The sequence below is a fragment of the Aptenodytes patagonicus genome, chromosome Z, assembly GCF_965638725.1.
Source record: "Aptenodytes patagonicus chromosome Z, bAptPat1.pri.cur, whole genome shotgun sequence".
Taxonomy (NCBI): Eukaryota; Metazoa; Chordata; class Aves; order Sphenisciformes; family Spheniscidae; genus Aptenodytes; species Aptenodytes patagonicus.
This window is the reverse complement of record NC_134982.1, coordinates 27,452,031-27,467,030: the sequence shown is the minus strand read 5'-3', so window position 1 is coordinate 27,467,030 and position 15,000 is coordinate 27,452,031.

Below are 15,000 nucleotides of genomic sequence, written 5' to 3'. Positions count from 1 at the left end.
GGCCAGGCAGTGATTTAAATGTACTCCTGCCATTATCCCGTGGTCCGGCGCGTTAAATCATCCCTCGCGGATCAGATGCCAGTGGGCATGGGGGTGGGGAACGGGGGGGGAAACCTCTCCGCAAGCGATCGGGGATCAACCTGCCGGGGGCGAAAGGCGGCTCGGGGGAGGAGATACCGAGCCGAGACCCCCTTGGGAAACGGCCCAGGGCCGCACCACGTTTGTGAAGCGGTACCCCCTCCCGGGGGTGCGGGAACAGCGCCGCAGCATCACCCGGGGGGATCAAACTTTGAACGGGGTCGTCCAAATCGCCTCCCCGCCTCGCAGGGCAGCTCCCTCCAAACCTGCAGGCCGGCCGCTTGCAAAACTGTCTTTTAATTACGAATTTTAAAGACAGACGAAAGAGTTACAAGGTATCACTGTTTAAGTGCCTCATCTACAAATTAGATTGCTACACAATTAATCAGAAAGTTAATTAATGAGCAAGTTACTAATTAGGACATTTAAAACCAGTGTTTATAGTGTCTTAGTTAAAAAATCCCTATGTAGCTAATTGGCCTATACACTGATTTCATAACTCATAGCCAAGGTTACAATACTACAGATGTATTATTATGTACAAACTGTAATTATGTCACTATTTTATTAAGCGCATCTTACCTGAATCAATTTTATTAGCATTTTTAACATTGAAAATCCCTCACTACAAAGAGGCTAGAGGCGGGACACCACAAACACAGCCGCGGCTTGCCTACCGACGGAACGAGGGACGCGGGTCAGGCATTTTGGGAGAATCGAAGAAGTCTTTAAAAGTGGGCACGCACGCGCCGCGACTTGGCAGAGGGAGGACTCGCGGGGATGGGTTTCCCCCCGTGTCGTTACGGGAGCGGAGCCGGGAGGCAGGATGCGGGATCGGGTGCGGGCAGGGAGGCCGGCACCGCGCCCGGGCGGGCGGGGGGCGCGGAGCCCGCTCCGCCCGGATCCGTGGCCGCGCCCACGGCTCGGGTGGGGGCAGCTCTTCTTCCGGCACCCCCCTGCCTCCTCTTGACTGGGAAAGGTCACTCGCAGCCCGCCCTGAAGCTGGCAATGATGCGGGCTCCGGGAGGGGTTCCTGTCCTCGCCTCACCTCGCGGTAGCCCGGCCTGGCCGGGGAGAGGTGAGAGCCCTTCCTCCCGGTGAGCCCCCCCGGCCCGCCCCCGGCAGCCGCCCACCCGCCGCACGGCCGGGCAGGGACGCCCCGGTCCCCGCGTCCGCCGGCGGCGCAGCCGGGCTCGGGGTCAGGGCCTCGGGCACTGCCCGCGGCCTCTCTCCGGCGGCGGCGTGGGGCTGCGGTAATGCGCAAAACTACTCTTTGTAATCTCCTTTTCAACAGTGAGGAGTACATATAGGTAATTTTAATGAAGAGGTTCCTGTACCACATTATTAGCAATAAATCTACACCATTCTTTGTTGGTTAAAATCATTATCATCATCATCGGTATCATTACTGAACTCATTATTCTTGTGTTACTATCAGAGTAGATTTATGATAACACCCACCATCACGCCTGAGTTAAAGAAGGTGTAAAGGTTTGATTAATAGCTGCTTTCACGTTTTAATACTCGACATTTTCTCACCTTTTTTTTTTTTTAATAAATAAGGGGCATGATAATTACAGGAAGTAATTACTGCTTTTGTTATAAAGTGTCTGATTAGGCGCACAGGCACTTTTCCTCAAGTAAAATATAAATAAATAAATAACCAGGTGGACACAATAAGTTCTCGTAACGACGCAGTAAGGCAGACTTTGAGAACAATTAATATTTTGCTCAATCACAGCGACATTTTAGATTAATAAGCGTTAACAGAAAGAAATACCCCCTCCCCCCGAAAAAAGCCCGTCTTTACAGGTTTGCGGGGAAAAAAACGACGGTAGGAGCTGGAGCGAAAGACACGAAGAGGATGTCACCCGCGCTCACCCTAAAATAAATAATAATAAAAAAATAACCGAAAGGAAAGGAAAGGAAAAACCTGAAAGACAACCGCTCCGCGCCTCGGGCTTGGTGTGTAATTTTGCACGGGATGAACAGGCTGGACGCTTGCGTGCTATAAGGGTGTTATTGCACTGCCGGTTCGCCTTCCCCGGGGCGGGCGGTGGCGGCGGCGCGGCGGGACCGGGACCGGGACCGGGACCGGCCCCGGCCCCGGCCCCGGCCCCGGCCCCGGCGGGCGGGAGCACCGCACTCCCTCTCCCTGAAAGGTTACACGGCGCTCTGCCTCGCTTTGTCTTCCCCGTGCCCTTTCCTGGCAAAAATGGAGACATCACATCCTTGCCCAGCCCCGGCTCAGTATTTATGAAGGTTTTCTGACAAATAGGCAGGCTGGCCACGCATGGGTGACTGCCTTCATTCCGCACTTGGCTTGTTTACATAGGACCAGCACCATTTCCACGGATTAAACAAATCACAGCGAGAAGGAGACATTTATAATCCGCCAACGAGGCCACAGGCAGTTAAAAAATGTGTGCGTGTGCGTGTATGCTGTGAGAAAGAAAAATAAATGTTCATGTCCAGGGAGCTGACCTTCTTCTTGGAGGGTAAGTCAAGGGGTATAGATATAAATATAGGTTGTATATAATGTCTTACACGCAAGCCCAAAGTATGTATTTAATAATTATCTGTTATACCCCGTTATTGTGTACAAACGCATAGCATTAGTTTGCATCTTACGCGGTCCTTTCACCCCAGGCCCCCCCGAGCTCCCAGAAGCGGCTATATAATCCTCCGGCTACACACAAAGCGATGTGCACACACCGCCACGCACAGGGCCTTGGCTTTAAAGCCGCTCGGACGGCGGAGCAGGCACCTCGGCGCCCACGCGTGCTCGGGTGCACACACGTGGGAGGGAAGCGGGAGGGCGAGCCTCCCCCAAAAGGCACAGCCCGCTCCCCACGGCGGGCTGGGGGGGGGCACAGCCCGGTGCCTGGCGGGGGTGCACGACGACTGGCGCCCTGCGGGGAGGGCCCCGAGCTCGCCCCGGCCCCGGCGAGCGGCTCCCGCGGGCCGTGCCCGCAGCGGGGCGGGGAGGGGGGGGGGAACAACACGACACCCTGCGGGCACGGCCGGGCCGCGCCGGGCTCACCCCGCTCCTCGTCCTTCACCCGGAAGCGTTAGCTTAAAAAAAAAAAAAAAAAAGAAAGAAAGAAAGAAAAAAAAAAAGGAGAAAAGAAAAAAAGAAAGAAAAAGGGGGAAAAAAGGGAGAAATGAATGGTGTAGGAGCCGAAGGTATTTTTCAAAGTAAGAGCGTGCATTTTACGACCCCTCTCCCTCCATCTGCAGGAAGAGTGATGGTGCGGGGGAAGAAGCTATAACTGGAAATGTTGCCCTTTATCTTCTGTCAGCTCTCAGGACACTTGGCTGCTGCTGCTTCTCCGGCTGCTGCTGGGGTTTTTATGACACATGTCACCCACCTCGGGCAGCCGGAGCAGGAGAAGGAAATTCCCTACAAAATAGCAATGGTTTCGAAAAAAAGGATCGCAACAAAATATTGAATAAATTCCCTTTTAATTTATTTGATCATTCCACATTACGGGGCTATGAATTGCTCAAATTTGATAACAAGTACTCAATTCAACCCATTATGTAAGTTAAATTAGACTTCGATAAAATTTCAGTGGCGCGCAGTGGTTTCTAGAATGAAATGTAATTTGTGCAAGAATTTGTTGTATCTGTCACAAATATTTCCAATTAGCGACCGTAATTATTTGATAGTTTCTGCAATTATGGCTTAAACGGGTGAATTTGGGACTGTGGAGGACCCTAATTGGCCTAAATTTGATATTTTGCATATTTGCATAATGAGGAAATTGGTAGAAAATTGTGTTCATTCATTTGTGAAAAATCCTATGAATTTTATGAATTTGAAAGCTCTGTTTGTGCAGACTGTGACTTTGCTTGCTGATCCCTGAGGAGCTGACGCTGAATGCCTGAATGGGCAGCGCGCCAACTTCACCACCCGGAGGAGAAGCGGGGGGAGGGAAGGGAAGGAAGGGGAAAGAGGTTGGAGGGAGGGAGGGCGGGCGGCCGGCGGGAGCGGGGAGCCGCGGGCGCCCCGAGCCCCCAGCGCCGCGCCCGGGGCCGCCCTGTCACCCCTCCCCGGCGCCGCTCGCCCGGGGGAAGGGGTAATCGCGGGGAGGGGACACGGGACTGGGATGCTGATAAGTGTGCGCTTGGTTAAATTAAATTGCCAAAGCTTCTCCTTTCAGTAAAAGTGTTTGATCTATTGCGCTGTCAATTTAAAGTGTTTAAAGAGAAGCAAAAGCATAGATTTTAAGATGCTGGCCCAGCACCCATTCATCATGCATCAGGGAGCTTAAGCCTCGCGTTTTGCTGTAGTTAACATCTCAAGTCTCCGACACGGGAATCCAGACCGGGGAACAGCCGCGCAGCCGGAGCCGGCGGGGCGAGGCGGGACGGCAGCGCCCCGCCGCCGGCCCACGTCGCCCCGGCACCCCGCGGCGCCTCTGCCCTCTCCGGTCGGTGCCGCGAAGGGGGAGTTCGTGGTGGAAGGGAGGAGGGAAACAACCCTGCTAACAGGAGGGGATGGCGATCGGACATCCTCGCTTTATTGTCTTCCTGGACCGCCGTCGGGGAGAGGCAGTGCGCTGGGTGGTAACGGTGGGAGAAGCCCTTCTTCCCGCTGCCTTTTTTTCCTTTCCTTCCGGCAAGGCTTTAGGAAGGTCCTGAAGGTCACCCTGTGGAAGGCTGCCCTCCCTCTCCCCGGCTAGGGATGTCCTTTACCCCTGGTTTCCAGACCCTGGGCTGCACAGGCTGAGAAAAGCTGCAGAGGCTGAACTGGGGATGTAATATATTCCCCTGAAGAGTTTTACACACTCCAGCTCTTGACTGTAACTTCGGTTGGTTAGCACTTTCCCCATCAACATGGACGTGTATAATGTGAAGATGTAACAGACTCTAAATGCTTAAGTGCTTTGTTTCACAGCACATTTTCAGTAAAGGTCAAAATAAATTCATCTCCCTTCACGCAGCATTTGTGTTTGGCTTCCCGAGCCATTTGCACAGGGCTTGGGGTGGTATCGCCATCAAATAATAAAATTCATCCGTGGGTGGACATGGGAACCAGCTTCCCATAGCCTTGTTCTGTGATGGGCTGAAGATGATGCCACGCATGTCACACATCTTTATTTGACATCTGTTTGATGTCACTCTTTGGTCAAACCACTGAACTCTTCCATGCCTCCACTTCATTGGTGCTTGTGAGGGTGGAGGATGGTGGGAGGTAACGGTCCTGATTTGGAATGAACTGGCAATTTAACGAGTGTGAAGGTGAGGGGGCTAAAAGGTTGAAGCTCTGAGTTTAAATATTTTCTGTAGTGATAGATTCACCCCACTCAAGACCCTTTTAGGATGCCTTCTGTGCTGAGTCCTGTGGAGACAGGCTGTGCTGGGCCAGTCTACCCTGATCTGCTGTGGATATTCTGGCATCCCAAGCTGTATCCTAGACTTAGAGTTCAACTTGTTTTCCCTTCCTCCAGATTTCATTTAGCTCTTTCATCCCCTCCCTTGGCATTCCTTTCTCTTTTCACTTTTGCTTCATAGTTCTTCCACCTTCTTCCTTCCCCACCACCATCCTGTGTGTTATTCTTCTCCAGAAACATCCCCTGTCCTGTGAAAAACTCATGTACGTTCTCTGGTGGGACCTATGTTGCTTGAAGATCGAGTAACAAATCCAGCTGACTCCCAGAGGGCAGAATAGATATACCAGCAAGGATCTTTGGATAAATAGGAAAATGTGGACAGATTACTGATTTTACTCAAAGGCAAACTAGTTGATACCAAAGTCCTGAACCTATGCTGTGCTTGCACCCAACACCCAGTCAGTTTTGGATAAATGAAGAAAAAGATGAGACCTCAAGAATGGTGCTGGTTGCAGGATGCATTAAGGTCACATAGGGCTGTAACCAGGTTTCTTTTCCTTATGGTGGGCATGGGTATTACTTTCCTTTGAAACAGTATTTGGAAGAATCTCATTACATACATCTCCAATTAACTCTCTAGGAAATGCATCTCTTAAAACAAATCCTTAGATACCACAGGTGCCCTGGGCTTCAGGGCGAGCCCTGGGAGAGTGCTGCACAGGTAGCCCTGGGATGCTAAAGATTGATTTGGATCTTCTCAGCTCCTGCCTCAGCACAACTCTTCAAGTACCTACAGTTTTCTGGGTTTAGCATGTGTAAATGGTTGCAATGGTTCATACGTGAAAAGCTGACCTCCCACAGCCTGCATGGCCAGGTACGTGTCCATGTCCTTGCTGGAGCAGGACCCCAGCTTTCAGAAAGCCTCTTCTAGAATAGTGGAGAGAAGCCTGTAAAAGAGCATGTAAAAAGAAACTAAAAAAAAGGCCCTATTTCAGTTACAGCTGGGGAAGAGAGTCTAAAATCAGTAAAAGGTGTTTCCTCTTCCATGACATTTTTATTTCTAAGCTTTTAAAATATCATCATGTGGCTGCTGTATCATCTGCCATTATTTATGTAACTACAGTTCTAGGAAACTGTTAACAAGTAAACTCTTGTGCAGATTATCAAGCAGGTAAAGCTCATAGGAGCGATATAAATGTTTAGGAGGAAGTGTTATGCTGCTGAAATTCACCATCTGAAGTTACAGTCTTCTTCATCTCAAACATTAGGGAAGATGAGCCTCATGTACACATGTATACAGCCATTTGGCACTCAAACTTGAGAGCTGTTGCCAGATCTATTTTTGCTCTGACAATACCCCTCAGGGCTAACCCGGGCCACAGGGATGTTGTGCGTGGAAGCAGGGACAGGGTGCGATGGGGGGGTGTGCAACACAGACACGCTGGTACAGTAGAGTATCCCCCGAAGGCATTCTTCAACTAGGAGTCAAATTTGGAAACAGAGGATGGGAGACACAAAAAGGAAGAAAAGCCTTTCCCTGACAGTTTGAACAAATTGCTTATTTAAACTCTCCATATTATTTCTCATAGAAAAACTTGGTGCGCTCTGGTAGTACTGAACTACTGGTGCAAGAGGGAATGTGACTAGTAAATACACTCGCAGGATTAGATCCCTAGCAGACAACTACCATATAACGTGATCATAACACTCAAATTTTAACAAAGACTAAGACAAAACAAATAAGCAAACAGGCCAAGAAACAACTATTTTTTACCCGAAAGCTAGAACCCCTCCAACCAGTTTTCTCTTCCACCTCATCCCCGTAAAGCTGCAATTAAAAAGAGCAAAGGTATTATGAATGGCACAGGCATCAAGCCCAAAATTCATACTTTAACAAATCCACATTATGAAGCCAGTAACAACTATCTGAAGGAAAAGTCCCCTTGGAGTTGATACGCACTTCACCTGTGTGAGAAGCCTTTTCTCTTTCCAGTGCTATGAAGCACCATTTCTTGCGATACCAAAATTGAAGCTGAACTGCATTTCTAAGTTAAAATAAGCACTCCATATCTCTGTTATGGGTAAAAAATAGTGTGTCTTCCTCAAACTAGAGCTCTTACTCTTGGGTGCAAATGTATTTTTATCTGAGATTTCAACATAGATCTGTTAAAACTAATAAAAATGGGTACAATAAGAAAATAAGCACCCACACAGTCTCTTCTGTCCATGCACTTCCTAATCAGAAAGCCACAAAGATGCTTTCCGTGTCCATCTAGTTAGAACTTGCTGAAATGGTGTCTGATGCTCACAACTGAAGATACATGCACACATTTTAAATATTAGTGACCACATTCCCAGCTATTCTTTATAAACTCTTCCAAAGTGTTTACAGACTCCTATTGTTTTCAGTGAGCTTGAGGTTGCCTCCAGTTATGTGACTGTTTCAAAAATACTATGGGATGTGTATTAGTTTGATGGAGGTTACGAAAGACAGCACCATTCAAAACCATGGCTTCTCATACGGTTTCTCTCCATCGCTGCAGAAGACAGCGAAGCTCCATCTCCCCTTTTCCATTGTGAACAGTGGAAATGAGTCGGCCACAAGGACAAGTCTTCCTGGGCATCTCTGAAAAAGTTACTGCACAGCAGTATCTGCTGAAGGATAAACTTGCTAAAACAAAGTACTGAAAAACAATGATCGTTGGGTATAAGTATTTCTTTTCGGTAAGCATATGCTGCATCTGATTAAATCAACAAATGGGATAGAAAAAGATGGGGATAGGTAAATGAAGGTGTTGGAAACCAAAAGGAGGCTGGGGTTTGGATAGAAGAGGACAGAAAACTATGAAGGAATCCAGACAAACTGATGGAGCAAGGGATGAAGCAAACTGGTGGAGACAGTAGCTATTCTGCATAAGGCTAAATATATTAAAATTTGAAAATGCATTTACAACATTCACTTATTTCCCTTTCCCTTTCCTGTGCTGGAAGAAAAGAAGAAAAATATTCAGTATGCCTTCAAAAAACCTGCTTAACATGAGAATATCTTTGTGTGAGGTTACAGTAGGATAAAATATAATTGTCATCAACAATTCCAGTTCTCATTTGGTGAGGTATTTCCCTCTCAAGTTTTGCCAGATAACCATTGTCTTTATGATCCTGTGACTCTATTCTTTCTGCTATTTAATAATACTGGACAGTTTTTACTTCTTACCAACAGTCCTAAAGATAAACATCACTAATCTCAATTCTCTCATATAGTGGAACTGAAATAAAGTTCAGTAAGAATATCTTGCAAATGAACAATGGGCTCAGGGAGACTTCAGAGCCTCTGGGTCCTCTTGCCACCTGTCTGCAGCTTGTTTGAAAGGATCTTGTTAATGCTTGCCAAAGGACATACCTCTGCATAAGCTTCAGCCCCTGTGTGTGAACCCCTAGAGTGCTTCTAGGCATTACCCAGGACAACTTCACTGGATGTGCCTTCTGAGCTTAAATAGGATGATCTGGAGGACTCCACAACCCACACTGATTTAGGAGTGCCAAAAGCCTGCAGAAATGGGGAAGAAATGGATGGGCCTTCACCAAGTTGCAGCAGTCTAATTGTAGGCTTGTAACACAGGGATCTATGTGTGCAGAAAGGAATCTCTTATAGCAGGTGTTAGCCAGGAACAAGCTCAGGAAGGTGTGAGACACAGATGTGGAAGTAATTTGAAACTGGTCACAGAAAGCAGAATTATTACCTTTTTAAAATCACAAAGCACCCTTTTGAATGCATCCATCCAGGAGCTGTGTTTGCCAGTCTCTTGCTCATCCCAGAGAAGTTAGATCTGTCTTACTGTAGTCCAAGAGTAAGCACCACGCATATGGGTGTCCCTCACCTTTGCTCTCTAACCTTTCTCCAGACTACCATGGGTAGCAGTGTATGGGAAACAGCTGTAGTTCCAGAGATTTCCCATCTTACTGTTCTTAACACCAAAAAAGAGCTCTGTTGGATGCAAAAGAAAGTAAGAGATGATTGTTCAGCTTTGCATTTTAGGGGAAGAGGGAATAAGGGAACTCGGCTGTATTTTCCACTCAGCTCCCTCTGAGTCTTTCCTTGGTTGCTGAAGAGGTGGAGCCCCCAATATCTCAGTGGAGTGGGGAGACCACATGTCTCCCCACTTCCTGGCAGGGCAGGCTGCTTCCACAGGAAGGCAAGGCAAGCAATACCTGGGCTGGCTGTCCAGAGCCATGCACCAGGGGGTTAGAGTGCACCTCTCTTGATTTCCAGTGTCATGTCTGGGCAATATGTTGTCTTTGTGCATTTAATGTAGAAAATAAAAGGTGGTGCAGGAACAAAAGAGTATTTTCCTCACTGAAGTTTTTGGCTGCAAATGTTTGTATATACGATCAATTGGCCTAAATGGACTCTCTCACTCGGCTTCTTCTCCAGACGCCTAAGTGTTGGCAGCTCCACCCACCTTCATTGGCGCTCCGTGTGGCTCCTTCCCTGGAAGGAAATTAATGGAAACTGCTTGATGCTCAGCATTTTTGAAAAATCAGGCTTAACTGTGGACACTGCAGCCGAACTTTATTAGGCTACTGTTTTGAACACATTAGTGCTGGATTTTATTCAGATTTATTATCATGATGACAAAAATATCTGCGGTATGGGGAGAAAAAAAAAAGAGCCCCATCACTCAATTGGCTTGATTCATTTTCCTGTAGTATCTCTTGCAGTCCATCTGCTGAAAGGTGAAGCCAAAATGTTTTAGAATTATGTTTTCATAGGGAATTCTCTGTTAATTAGTTATCTCTCTCTGCCATGTGTAGCAACTGATGAAATCAGCTACTGTAATTTCATGAAAGGCAATGTTGGACTGTTTGTTTGTGTCAGCATGAACACTTTCTTACACACAGCACTCTAGTGGAACACAAGTGGTCCAAATAGCATTTTATTTTAATATAATGAGGACACACAGCTACTGTAGCATTACAATTTCTTATTTCCTTGTGTCTAAAAATGTGGTCTTAGGCTAAATGCAGCAGAAAGATTTTATGGATTCAGATTCATTTTTACATACATTTTTTATGCATTTTTACAGAGTAGAGCTTAGCTTACTAAAGTTACTGCTTGGATTTATTTATTTTTCTAGAATAAAATAGTGTGCTCTGCAGTTGTATTTAATAGGCCAAAGTTATACATCTTCTAGTGTCATTTGCTGCTTGCAGTTCATTTAATGAGGACATGGCACTACCGTGCTGTGGAAAAGTGTGTTTGGTAATTGTAAATGAAGTATTTCAACCTTTTTACCTTTTAATACCACAGAATACCCTGGGTAGCTAAAGACTGGCTTGCTTCCAGGGAGCTTTATTATAGAGGAAAAACATGGAATACCATTTTCTATACTTTTCATGTTTGTATTTTTTTTTCTTGCAAATAATACCCTGTCCTTAGGTACTACTTTCCATCCACAGGTCCCGGTGTGAGTCCTGAAGTGGATGCTTCATTAGCTTCCTCTTTTACCATGGATAACATCCAAAAGGAAAGCAGGGACAAACTGTAGGTGAGGAGTCCATGCCTACTGACTGCCAGTAATCTGGACTAACCACAGGATAACTAACCACTGCCTTCTCCTAGAGTAAGAACTTCTCCCAGAGTAAGATCTTCTCCCCCCATGCTTTGCTGATCTCACTGGAATGAGGAAAATGTGCCACTGGTTGAGATTGAGCTGTCACTGAAACTCATATGCTTGGCATAGGAGAAGCGAGAGGATGAATCACAAGACTAACAACTTGAAGGTGCTTGTAAAAGCAGCATTAGGAGCATCGTTGCCTCTGTATTCGGCTTCTCACTTACGGAAAAGGTGACATAAAGGCCTCATCAAACCACATGCTTTTCCAAGACTAGAGAGAGAACATGAGAGGTTCTTACTTCTAGTACTCCGTCCTGGGGAGATAAAAGGTAACAAGCTGATACTACCTCTAAGACCCTTAGCTTGTTGGCTTTAATGACTGTTCTGCAGCCTGTCATGTGAAGAAGCCTGCACTTGGCCAATATATCCTCCTAGGTCTACTGGTGAACACACATGATGAAAGATTGGTTATATCAGAACAGGAAACAACAGTATTATATTGAAAACAACGGGCTAATGGTGCATAGCACAATTTGTGCAACTAGTGATTACTTGCTTTGGAAAGAAAAGGTATTAGAGCTTCAACATAAAAGGGACTTAAATATACCACTTTCATTGCTTTCAGGATGCCCTCTGTAAATAGTTACAAAGCTGGACTTAAGATGGTAGATTAATTAAAAAAAATCTGTTTAAACCATGTGGATAACATTTCAAACAGTGTTTCAAGTTGGTATGAGATGTGTGGAAGAAAAAATGAAATTAAATGTAGTATTCCCCCTCAGGTTGGTAGAGAAAACACCGGCCTTGGCATCTGACAGTGGTGGCATTTGACAATCTTCATTTAGCATGTCCAAAACCAGCAGCAAGGCACACGTGATGAAGAAAATTTCTCAGTTTTTCTCAGAGGAAAATGCTAGGACTTATTAAACACCCAGAGGGATGGAACACACTGTCACAGGAATGGAGAAGTCAGGAGCGTGAAGAAACACAGGGCAGCAGCATGGGAGCTTTAAAAATAGGTCCTTTTAATATTTTAGGAGCCTTCCCCTTTCTGTATTTTATTTTAAGATAGCTAGTGTCCTGGTCTGGTGTGAGTTGTCTTGTACAAACCCAAACTCCCTGTCTGCGGCTGTAAATCACAGAGTTAAAAAACTTCTGGCACCATGTATGTGAATTAGAAATCTAATTAGCTGATATATGTATGTGCGCAGAATCAGTGAGGCAGACTTCCTAAAGAAGTCATTTTAATTATGGGCTTCTGCAACACTCTGGGTGTCAAACAACAGCTGAGATAATGGAGTTGTGTGAAGCAATCTATAGCGATCATATTGGGCTTGTCCTCTCACATTTCTCCTTTTTCCTCTCTTCATGTATACCGAAGATATTTCTGCCTGATTTGGCCTTAGAATTATTGGAAGACTCACAACTGTTTTTTCTGCCATTGCTGGATGACTTGTTTTGGAGTCTGTGTCTAGCAAGACATAATATTGTGAGTCCTTGGATGTTAACCAGAAGGGTAGCATCAAATAAACCTTGCCTTGCTGTAATATGTCACTGCAGTTAAATGTGAGCAAGTGCAAAGGGTAAACAGTTAAAAAAAAAAAAGTACAACCCCCAATGTTTGTAAATTGCTAAACTTTCACTCCTTCCCATTTTGTGGCTTTATTCTTTCACTGGTTCTTACTGTATTTTGTGTAAGACCTGGATCTCTAAAGCAAGAAAGGAGAAGAACATATTTTTTGAAAAAGAAAATATGTTTCAAGACTTCTTTAAATGTCAAGAAGAAACAAACTAAAGGCATAAATGAAATGTCTTCTCTGTTCACGATGTGAACCCTCCAGGTTACTCCTCTATAGCGACAGGGCTATGCTGTGCTTTCTGAGTCTTAGCGCCCTAGTCCTGAAAAGCAGAGCTACATAAATCAGCTGAATTTAATTTCTTGTACTGGTCACATACCATCCACTAACAGGTCATAGTTTTCTCTGAGTTATTCAGTAAACAGTTATCTAAGATCATGTCGGTAGAGCTTTTTAAAGAGCTACCTGGCTGAGTGCGATTAGTCTGTGAATATTCGCTATTCATACTGTGCTGTGTACCTATGATGGGTTTAACGAGTTGCACTGGGCTGATTTTGCTCTCTGATTAGGTGAGCATGTAGGTGCTTCTGATGTGATTACTTCCATGTGCAGATTTAAAAATTTGTCTCCGTGAATATTTAGCAGGCAACTGCAAATTTCTTTTTACGAAAATTCATGTCAGTAAAATCGAATTACATAAATGCCAAACACATAATTTAAGAATACAAGAGAGTGTTCAAAGGATCCTGCTGCCCATCAATCAGTCTATTGAAGATAATGAGAGGAGGTGGCTGAATTTTGTCCCAGTATTAGCAAAAGATATAATCTAAAATCTTGGGGTAAATTTGTTTACAAGCATTTTTATTTGAAATTAATTTTTCTTAATGAGTTTTGAACTGTAGGGTTTTTTTGGGAAATTGCATGACAATTTTCTTAAAAGATGCTGGGAGTATTTATGTTAGTGAACAAGGGAATTTGGCCCTGTGCAGATATGCCACAGACCTGTAGGTTAATAATGAGATATTATTTAAAATTCAGGGATTCCCAGACCTCGGGTTCTCACACAGTAGTAAAATTCATACAGAACTTGCCTTCGGTCTTTGTATCCCCTCAAATGCATACCTGAGAACAGGAACAGTATAAATATAGGGCTTAATCCTACTTCCACTGAAGTGGCTGTGAGCTTTGGTAATAATTTCAATGGAGGTAAGTTCATACACTGCATTAACAATGGCATTGTTGCCATTGTTGCCAAACATGCTTTGACTTCCATGTTGTATAGGCTGAGTGATGTACAGGAAAATCTCATGAAAAAAATACTATAACAATTAAAAAAACCCCCAAACTAGCCCAGTCTCATCTTTCTTTTTGCTGCTAATCTCTCGCTTATTTCCCTCTCTCTTTCTTTTTTTTTTGGTACCCAAATAAAAATAAATATCACCAGTAGGGGGAATAGATGTATAAAAAACAAACTCAAAAGGTTTTTATTATTGATTTGGATGGCAGGTAGTTCACTGAAAAAGTTACTGGTTTATTGTTTTACGATGTCCTCAGCAAGAAAAAGATGTCAGGGGAGAGTATGGTTCTTAGATATGTAGCTGAGGTTGGTTAAGAGTTTATAATTCATTCAGAAATACGGTAATGCCGTTACATTTCCTGGAAAAACGTCTTCATACAGCGATCAGGCTGGGAGGTGGTTATTCTGCCTGCCTCTGCTCCCCCAGCACTCCCCCCACAGCACGCCTGTGCTTATCTCCCATAAATGATAACAAAAAAAGTTGTGAAAGAAAGTTGAGAAAGAAAGGGGAAACAAGCAAACAAAATGCCTGGATGAGAAGGGAAGGTGCTACCATTCCCTCTGAACTGATACCATCCATGGCACCATGCAATGTCCCTGCGTCTTCTCCAGACCTTAAGAACTGCATACCACCTGCACATCGCCCTTATGGCACTAACTGGGCAGCAATATCTGCATGCAAGGAACACAATCTTTAAATATCAGAAAGCAAGAAATGAGACACGTGACACAGCAGTCTTCAGTCAACTCAGCCTCTGTAGATGGACCCCTAAAATGGTGAAGAATTTGCCTGGGATTGTAGGCTTACAGCAGTGCTCTTTGCCTAAGCCATTTGCAAAATGAAACCCCTAAATTAAATAATACTGTTCTACTAGTTTTCAAATAGCATTCGTCTTCAAATCGATTAAAGTGTGAAGTTAAAATAAAACAACAGGGAAAAGAACAAGCTGAGAAATGGGAAGGGGAAATACGTTTCTTCAGGTGCAGCTTGATGCAGGAAGAAGGTGGATCCAGTGAGAACTGAGAATGGGTGGCTGGAAAACGGGTCTGACACACAGCACCTGAATCGGACCACAGCATGCCAGTAAGAAGGC